The sequence below is a fragment of the Ictalurus punctatus genome, chromosome 19 (genome assembly GCF_001660625.3).
Source record: "Ictalurus punctatus breed USDA103 chromosome 19, Coco_2.0, whole genome shotgun sequence".
Classification (NCBI taxonomy): Eukaryota; Metazoa; Chordata; class Actinopteri; order Siluriformes; family Ictaluridae; genus Ictalurus; species Ictalurus punctatus.
Genome location: NC_030434.2, coordinates 16442572 through 16453646, shown reverse-complemented (window position 1 = coordinate 16453646; position 11075 = coordinate 16442572).

Below are 11075 nucleotides of genomic sequence, written 5' to 3'. Positions count from 1 at the left end.
CAGAACATGGCGGATTTTCCCCTCATTTATTTTGTTTCCAAATAAACTGTAAAATAAACTAAAAAAAAATTTAGACTTCGTATTGATAAGCATTTATACACCATAAACAAGAGACTATTGTTTATACGTTGAATTAAGGTTTATAGTATTAATAAACTAAGACTTTTCTTTCCTCACAGCTAGTTGGACTTTTCCCAGGTGGCTTGTGCTCAGCTGTGCCACATCCAGTGCCAGCTCTTCTCCCAGAGCAAAGCAGTTAATGCATACTAGAATACAATAATATAACCTAGTGGTGTCATTTGCATATCTTCATATCATTACATGTTACATGAAGGAAGGAAGACACTTATGAAATAACAGTTTTTCTGAAGACGCTTATAGAGTTTTATTAGAATAGAAATTAATAGTATATTATATTTTATTTCTTATGGAAAGAAGTAGCCTCTGGTCTTGGCAACACAAACCACGTATTTACATATTTACAAAATAGATTCAATCCAGTGATTTATGTATTTACAAAATGTTACAATTTCTATGAAGAGCGCAGACAAAACGAAGCACGGTGTGTTAGTACGTAGTGAAGAAAGTGGTTATGGATGGAATAACTTGCTTTTATTACATGTAAATATAGCCTAGAGATCATTTAAAAGCAAAGGACAAATAAGTGTGCAGGTTAGAGAAACAATGGTGATTGTTGGGAACAACGGAAATCACTGATTGGTTGTTGGGAACAATGGAAATCACTGATTGGTTGTTGGGAAAAATAGTAATCACTGATTGGTTGCTGAGAACAATGGTGATCAGTGATTTGTTGTTGGGAATATAGACTCATGCACAGACAACTTAGTGAGGCTTTACATATGGGTGGTGAGTTGACCAAATCTGCTCCCTCAGCTTGTATAACCAGCAGCTGCGATGTGAGATGGAGAGCCATGATAAGTGCAGGGTATTCACAAAAGTTGCTAGATTTGTCACTAGATTTTTGTAAACTTTTTTTTTTGTAAATAAAGTTACAAAGCTAAGTTGGTTATACTGTTCATTCAAACTCTTTAATGCAGGGGTGTGGCCACATATATCTATTAATCCTATACAGTGCATGCAGTTCTGTGAATTATAACTAGCTCATGTTAAATAATCATTATAGCATTATGGGTATTTTGGCTAAATCCCTTTAATTTCAGTATGAAAAAAGTAAAGTGGGCAATCAGTTTGCACCAGGATTCAGATATTTTGCAAATGAACCCTCATCCTATCTAAAATTAGATAGCATCACCCCTTAGTGTGCTTTTGCCCTACACACTGCTATGCTATGTCTAAAAATCTGGACATGCCACTGCACCAGTGCTAGCTCTAGTTGGGCTGAAGTCCATAAGCATGGGTGATAGATGTGAAATATGCCCTCGCCATTGACTGGGTGAACTCCATTTTCTGCCCATAATGCAGAAATCACACTAGGTCTCTGGCATAATGATTTACGATGAATCTGTGTCAATGTTGAACTCACAAACCCCACATAATCCATCTTGCAGCAATGCGCCCTCCTCCATTTATAAGTGTTGAATCTATTACCACACTGATTGGTAATAACTCTTGGCCTCAATGCTCCTTGGACAGTCATTACTTAGATAACAATATTCCTAGAGACCCTGCACCAGTGTCAGCATCGACAGGGCTTTATCCTGAACCTTTGGCTTGCAGAGTTATCTGTTATCTAAAATCACCACAGAGCACCGTATTCCACATGATCGCATTTACTTGGAGGCAAAAGGGCATCAAATTCCCCCAAGCTGGTTTAGTGGCACAGCTTGACACAATGTAAGGCAAGACTCTCATTTGAATATTTTACTGTGTGATTCTTACACAGTAAGATGGATAGATGATTTGCTGTAAAATTCTATGGTGACACTGCTGACAAATATTTATCATGTGATAAATCATAAGAATTAGGAGGAGACACAGCATCAGGTCATCACATGATGTCAGTGTAGTGTCAGCAACATGTCAGAAGTGCATATGTCACAGTCCCTTCTCAGATATGACAGGAAATGTCTCTGTTAACTCATGTGTATTTGGCAGCATGCCCGATTGCTGAAGGAGTGCCAAAGCCTCCTAGATAATCCTCCGTGGTGACATCTTTCCAAATACTGGGGTGCGCAGTGCATGCATGCATGCAGGAAAACGCTCTCACTGTTGACAAAAAGACACCTGCTGTAATTTAGTAAATATTCATTCACAGCAAGCATTCACAGCATGGTACATCGATGTTAATATTGGCTGTAACAAGATCTTAAATCCACCAAGGTATGTTGAATACAGTGTCCAAAAGTAACCTGATTTTCACTGCATCCACTTATTAATGTCACATAGTTACCTAATGACTATAGCAATTTAATAATAATTGACAGATCTCCTAACACACCTAAGAAAGTGAGCACTTTTTTTATTGAAACGAGAAAGCCATTTTGAAGTTGCCCCTTTCTACAACTCCTAGGCAATGCTCTGATTCAAAATTCTAGCGCTCAATTATAGCTGCTATTCTACACAGAGAACAAACTGTCCAAAGCAGACATGCACGGGAGGCGGTTTTAAACCCAGACCTTACAATGTGGGGCAGGGAGCCTTTTATGGAGCTTGGCTTCTCACTCTTGGTGTTCCTAGCATTTGGTTTTTGTTATGGAATTAAAATCAGAAGAAAAAGCAGCAGAATAGGAAACCTGTAATTAGTGCTAATGAGCTTATTCTTTGGCCTCTGTGATTGGAATAAAAATGGGAAACTTACCGATTCATTTCTCATCTTGACTTTAATGGCCAGTGAAATAAAGGTGTCACTTTGAACCATGGCACAGCCACAATGCACATCAGCAACTGATCAAGTCTTCAAAGAAAGCTGGCCGAAGTCTCAGCTGAATGAGAAGAACTTAATAAGTCGTGCTTTGAAGCCAGGAACAAGGCCCTCACCCTCCCAAGCAGAGCGTGAAAAACAGGATGAATTCTAGTGACCTACATGATTAATGGCGTTAGGGTCATTTTGACATATTTTCAGCACAGACGCTGATCAATGGGTAAACTCTATCCTCCCCCTTACAGCTGGGAGAGGGAGCGAGGCTTAACATGACACTTGACTTTATGAGTTTTGAATGATTATGGCATAGATAAATAAACTCAACTAGTGTGACATGTGTAAATTGCAGTAACTTTTGACAATATAAGTGGCATTGTGCTTGTGAGGTAAAAAAGGAAGATTAATTACATCTGTGTGTTACAATGAATGCACATATGTCACAACTGAAATATTCAACTACAAATCAATAGTAAATATCTGCACTGACAATGTCTCACATTCATAAACATGTATTTCCTGAATAAATGGATTGTTAAAAATCTCAGGCCCTGTGAAGTCATAAGTAACTAATAACATCTTTAAAGCAATACTCCAGTGCTTTTTCAGTCTAATCTGCCACTTAGGTATCATATAAGTGATTTCCACAGACTCACTTATTTCAACACAGAAACCCCTTTGACTTGAAACTCACATATTGGAGCCTAAAGGCAGTTTGTTTTTTTAAATAAGAATTTAAAACATGACTCTGTGACACAAATTCAAAAATGACCAGCATCATACTCAAACAATAAATGCCTTAGAATGTGACGTGAGATTCTTACCGAAACTGTTCTTATGTGGTTTTATAAAGAATAATAATTCTAGTTACTTCTATGCTATGTTTTTATACAATACACACATGATCGGACCACACAGCTACAGTGGTAACATATAACCCTCACAAACGTACTCTAAAAATACAAATTAATCAGGTTTGGAGCTTAGTTTACAAGCACCTTTCAGTGAAAAAGTCATGAAAGGGTTATACATAAATTTGTCTGCATAAACATTTATTAACGTCCTCAACAGCTGCCCTTAGATGTCCATTATAAGTGAGTTTCAAGTAAACAGGATTCCTGTTCCTCTCTCTGTACAGAAAAATGTGATAAAATGTGTGTAAGTGGTAATTGTCCATATGCTACAAATACACTGGAGAGAGAAACACTGAAAATGCTGGAGCTGTATCTATACTGGGATATATAGAGAAGAGAGAGGGGCTGAGCATTCCTCGTGAACCACAGCAAATAAAAAAGATAACAGATCCTGAAAAGAGAAAGAAGAGATCAAAGTGCTGACCCGTATGTGCTGTCAACGTGGCCCTTTGATATTTCACCAAAAGAATCACAGACATATCATTTTATCCAGTCTATTGCCACCCTGTAGCTTCTTTCCTACCAAGTCTCTGAGGTTTCACATGGAGAGAGAGAGAGAGAGAGAGAGAGAGAGAGAGAGAGAGAGAGAGAGAGAGAGAGAGATTAAGGCAGGGAATGTAGTGTGGATTTCTGGTGCTATGCTTTAGCTTCTTCAAAATGACATTTGTTTTAAAAATGTGTCTGTTGCATTTAAGACTCTCACATCAAGACAAATCAGGATTCCATATTCCAACCTTCCCAGCCTGAAACAAAACCCCATAAGGGTGACCGGTTCACTTGGATTTGGCTTGATCATTTCCATTAAACCATTTTAAAACAGTTTAATGTTTTGATAGTTTTTTTTTTTTTTTGGTTTTCAATTTGGTTCCAGATTCAGTTACAGATCCAGAATATTATTCAGTGTACAACAAATCAAATGATACTATAGTATATGTATATGTGTATAAATGTTCTAGAACAGAACGTTTTAGCTGCATGGTTTTATATTAACACACTCGTTCTAATGCGGTATCATTTCTAGAATAACAACTTATACAGCGGTGGTCACCAACCCTGTTCCAGGAGATCTACCTTCCTGAAGACTTTAGCTCCTGACCATCTAATCATTGCCTTAAGAAGTTCTTGATCATCTAAAACAGGTGTGTTAGATTTTGGTTGGAGATGAAACCTGCATTAAGGTAGATCTCAAGAAAGAGGGTTGGTGACCATACAGGGACTTCTACAGGGACTTCTACAGGGACTTGATTGGTGGATGCTGCACTTAAATTGATTTATTAAACATTGTTGATATAGATGAAGTTTTCTGTTTATTCTGAGATTCTGAAATGTTTATCTAACACTTTTGAAAGGAGTCTCAGTCAGTGCATTTTAACAATCAGAGATAAAATCGTATAAGAGGAATAAAACACTTCTGGACGTGTTGTTATAAAATAATCAACTTCAGTCTGGTAACAGTAACTCCATTTTGTGTCGGGTTGCAGCTCTCTCTCGCTCTCTCTCTCTCTCTCTCTCTCTGTCTCTCACACACACACACACACACACACACACACACACACACACACACACACACACACACAGCGTTTGATTATAACTGCACTGCGGTTGTGTTATATTCCTAATATTTTCCTGTTCTGTAGAAGAAGTATGTATGCAGTATGTATGTATACAGTATGTATGTGCTTTTTCCTTTCCTTGTGGACAGTTTACAGGATCTGTAGGACATTCAGGATCATTACAGATACGAATATCACAGAATGTCCACTGAATTAGTGTATTAGCACACAGTAAACATCAGAGACCACCAGCCTTCGAATTCAATTAGAAATCTATCAAACATCTAGAATTAATCATAGGTTACCTGCTAAACCATTCCTTTTTACTTTACCGATATGGGAAATAAAAAATACTATTACAAATCAACCAGGAACCAACAGAAGCTGTAATGGTCACTCCTGGGTAACGTGGATCAGTGAACACACACACACACACACACACACACACACACACACACACACTGGTGAGCAACCTTCATGCATTATTGAAATATAACAAGAGAATACTAACGTTTTGGCCCTCTCTGATTAATTCAATGCACTGCCTTAAAGTCCGAGATTAGGCTTCAGCCTACAGTAGGTTGTAATTAAATATTGAGAACATGGAAATGCAGTAATATTTAATTCTTCTTTTAACCAAATCGGAGTTTTAATTTACCTCATGCCGTGTGCACCTGCAGTGCAGGAATCAACGTGGCATCGGTTAACACAGGAAGCCAGGTTTAGCCAGGGACCATGTGCCTCTAAAATGAGCCCTCTTCGAATTTGTGGAATGGCAGTCAAATATTTATCTAGTTGATGAAGCAAAGGCTGTGTGCTGCACTGACAATAATTAAAGTCCAGCCCATACGATGGTGAATACCAAAATCATTTCTAATAACCTGTATTCTGCTGGTCAGGCCTAGTGCACTGGCTTTCAGTAGCTATCTCAGAGAAGTGAGTGAGCAGCTCTGTTTGTAAAGAGTTTACTTAAGCAATGATAAATACAGTTACTGAATGCTGACATTTAACGCTAGAGCTTGTTTCCTGCTGGAATGCTTATATGTGGGATGATTAAAGCAGTGAAAGTACAGTTTACCAAACACACGTCGTGTTGGACAGAGGCTTGGACAGACTCTACCATGGGAACGAATCTGTGGACTCATTACTTTCTCTCTACTCAGCCTGTCAAACATTTGTACACACTTAGCGGTTCAACTTTTTTCAATTTGTCAGTACAGAACCATATTAACAATTTAGATAAAATTATTTAGATTATTAATGATTTAATAAAAGACTGCATGTCAATATTTATGATAATGACTGAAGAACAATAAAGAACTACAACTGCAGGGGGTCCTAAAAGTCTCCATATGTAAGGGACTGTGTTTGCCAGCACCACGTAGGTTGTGCCCTCGGCAGTGGATGTTCGTGGACGTCCACGAACACTTCTAGTCCTTTTGAATTTGTTAAGAAGTTTGCGAACAGTGTCATGTGTGATGTGCTTGCCACATTTCCTGTTAAAGTCCATTGCAACCATGCAACAGCTTCCTGATCCAGCCATGAGAAAGATTTCAATATGTTCTTTTTTTCCAAAGTCATTCTTAAAGGCTATGTGAAAAAAATGCAAATGTCTTCAAAAAAATTCCATACTCAGTTATATATATATATATAGATGAAGGGTATGGACACTTGTTATTATAGCTTTATGAACAAGTTTAAGCTTGTGTGCTTTTTAGTTTCCTGACACAACCATGAAGTAATAACCCAGAGTGTTTATTGGAGAAGCATGTGTCTAGTTCTTTGAGGATCAAAATCAGCTGACTTATGACAGGTCCTGGTAAACAAACGTTCTTTTTTTCCTTTTCCCGCAAATGCAAAAGAACTAAATAGACTTCATTTGGGTTATTGAGGCTAAGATTACACTGCATGTGTGTGTGTGTGTGTGTGTGTGTGTGTGTGTGTGTGTGTGTGTGTATGCGTGTGTTTGTGTGTGAAATTCAGTGGTATTTTTCATACTCCTTTCCCCCATACGTTTGAACATGCTGTTGTAAATGTCAGCTCTAAGCCAGAGACTGGCAGTATTACTGCAGCGACTGCAAGCTGTGTGTGGGGGAACAAGTCATCACTGCTGAAAGAGAGGATTTCACAAATCACTGATCAAAGTTGTCTAATTATGTAAATCAAGAACTCTCCAAATGTCAGCATCAGCAAAGCAGATTTGCAGAGGTAAATGATAACTTGCCAATCAAGCAGACATATCAACAGTAATGTAGCTTTTAATAGAATGTCCTCACTTGTTTACCCATTCTGCTGCTTATGATCTGATTTGAAATATGAATAAAGATGCTAAAAATGGATACAGATCTCCATTAATACGTTTCTGGAAATTTGAGTGTAGTTTATATTAAAAATGAAATATGGTCCCCTCCACTAATATTGGCACCCCTAGTAAATATGAGCAAAAAAGGCTGTGAAAAAATGTCTTTATTGTTTAACCTTTTTATCTTTTGTTTAAAAAAAATTCACAAAAATATTCTGTTCTCATGGATATCAGACAATTGCAAACACAACACAGGTTCATTAAAAAAAAATCTTTGTTAAATATAGATGTGCAACAATTATTGGCACCCCATGAATTCGCTTGAGAAAAATATATTTGAAGTATATTCCCATTGATATTTTTTTAGTACACCTGAGTGACTAGGAACAGGAAATTGTTGAACCATGACTTCTTGTTTCACGGGGTATAAATATGAGGTAACACATAGTTCAAATTCCCTTAGTCATTCATAACAATGGGTAAGACCAAGGAATATAGCTGTGATGTGCGACAAAAGGTTGTTGAGCTTCACAAAATGGGAAGTGGCTATAAGAAAAGAGCACAAACATTGAAAATGCCCATTTCCACCATCAGGGCAATAATTAAGAAGTTCCAGTCAACTGGAAATGTTATGAATCAACCTGGAATTGGATGTGTGTCTATATTGTCTCAATGCACTGTGAAGAGGACGGTTCGAGTGGCCAAAAAATCTCCAAGGATCACAGCTGGAGAATTGCAGAAGTTAGTTGCGTCTTGTGGTCAGAAAATCTCCAAAACTACAATCTGAAGTCACCTACATCACCACAAGTTATTTGGAAAGGTTTCAAGAAAAAAGCCTCTACTCTCATCCAAAAACAAACTCGAGCCTCTTCAGTTTGTCAGACACTACTGGAACTTCAAATGAGATTGCGTTCTATGGTCAGATGAAACCAAAATAGAGCTTTTTGGAAATAAACATCCATGGTTGGATCTTCTAGCAAGACAACGATCCAAAACATTCATCAAAATCAACACAAAAATGGTTTACTGACCACAAAATCACGGCCCTGCCATGGCCATCCCAGTCCCCTGACTTGAAACCCATAGAAAACCTGTGGGGTGAACTGAAGAGGAGAGTCCACCAGAATGGACCTTGAAATTTTAAGGATCTGGAGAGATTCTGTATGAAGGAATCGTCTCAGATCCCTTGCCATGTATTCTCCAACCTCATCAGGCATTATAGGAGAAGACTCAGAGCTGATATCTTGGCAAAGGAAGGTAGCACAAAGTATTGACTAAAAGGGTGCCAATAATTGTTGCACACACATATATTTAACAAAGATCATTTTTGGAAATTGGAAATATTTGCTCATATTTACCAAGAGTGCCAATATTAGTGGAGGGCACTGTATATCCTAATTACATAAATGAGTATTTTAAATAAATATAAATAATTGTATAATAAAATAAATATTAAAATAATGATATCTGACAGCCTGCATAAAAAGTCTATAAGTATATGTGACTGCAGGGAGGTGATATCAGCCATCAGGAGTTCTCACAAGAGATATTCAGTCCTGTACGACCAAAACATTACACATGACAAAACAGCTACTGATATTATCTGAAACAGTGTGTGTGTGTGTGTGTGTGTGTGTGTGTGTGTGTGTGTGTGTGTGTGTGTGTGTGTGTGTGTGTGTGTGTGTGTGTGTGTGTTAGTAGTTATTCAGCTCATGGTCAAATGTTGCCATGATGATGATTTGTGCATGTAGATAATTACAATAGAAATTCCACACACACAAATATTAAAACCAAAGTGTGTGTGATGCTTCATTTAGCATTCATCTCAGCTGTAAATTTGGCACATAATTAACTTTTTGATTTTTGATTTTTTTTAGGCCACACAGCTAGCTAGTCACGGTGCTCTGGGTTTAAGAGACTCGCTTGCATGTTTATTGATCTCTCATATTGATCGCCAATCCTTAACAAATAATATCCAGTCAAATAACACAATAAAGAGTGTTTACCACTGACACAGGGCGGCGTGTAAAATCTATACCATTGGCTTATGCACCTCTGCTGGTTGTGTGTATGTAAAGGATGCATTCACAGACTCATTTTCAGGGCAATGAAATATGGTGCTTATCAGTGGGCAGGGTATTCCCTGACTTAATATAATGCAGTCAAACTCATCTGAAAGCAGAATTCCCCATGGTAAGGTATTGGGAGAGATGCAAATGTATGAACCTTCCAGATGCCCTGGGCACCACTGCAATCATTACCTTTGAATAAGTGCTGTTTACCTACCAAACATAAATTTTTGCGAAACACCAAGAAGAAGACCAAGAAGAAGCCTTCAGTATACTACTGGACTTAAAAATGTGTGGTGATTAAAATAAAATAAAAATAAAAAAAACAGCTCACTGTCTGTAATTATTAATGCCATTTCAATCCATCAACAATATCATCAATGAATAAGTAAAAATCAAGACTCGTATTTGGGTCTTTAATATAAAAGTTGTTTGCCAAGAAGCAAATCAGTTTGAGCTTTGTGGTTGCTCATTGACCATCTTTGTGTTTGACTGAGGAGATCTCTGGCTGCATCATGAATAAAAGATCAAAATACTGCTTTCCAGCAGACCATCATGTTCCTCAAACACACCCCACCATGAAACACACTGGAATAAACTTGAGGTATTACAAAACATTAGGTATTACACTCCATTTGCATATCATTAGCAAGACGAGGACCACCACCCTCTATGGGTTATTCCCTTATAAATATATTTAAATATATAAATATCATGAATACATTAATTGATATTGCCCTCACATCCTCTCATAAAGCATCCCATCTCCTCGTCATTGTATATGTAGCTCTCTCGGGACACAGTGACACACATGCTTACGTACAGACACATATTTTAGTGGTTGTTTCCCCCTCTGTTTGGTGGCTAAATCTGAGGAAACTGTGTAAGTTCTCTATTTTTTTCACTGTGAAAAGCATCTGCAGGCCTGTAGATGTGAGATTTGCTCAGGGCAAACACCTGGCTGTAGTTACAGCAGCAGCCAAGAGGCATAGATCATACATGTGTCAGAGTGTGTGTGTTGAGAAAGACAAAAATGCATGAATAACAATGATCTGCTTTTTGCAAAATACTGTACCATGTATACTCCTGCCTCACCCCAGGTTTCAGTGTCAGCCTGCAGTCTCCTTCAGATCGGGCGTCAGTCACTGGCCTGCTCATTCACTGCTTTTTCACTAACAGCCTCCCAGTGCTTGAGCTGGTGCTTAATATTTTTAAGTCCAGGCACCAAAAAGGAAAATTGTGATTTTGCTTTCGATTTTTTTCATTCGTTCATCAGTATGTGCCACATCTTGATCAGGGTTGTGGTGGATAGATAAAATAGCCAGGGTACACTGGGCCCAAGGCAGGAATACACACTCACACACACACACACACACACACAAGTCTAGGGACAACCTA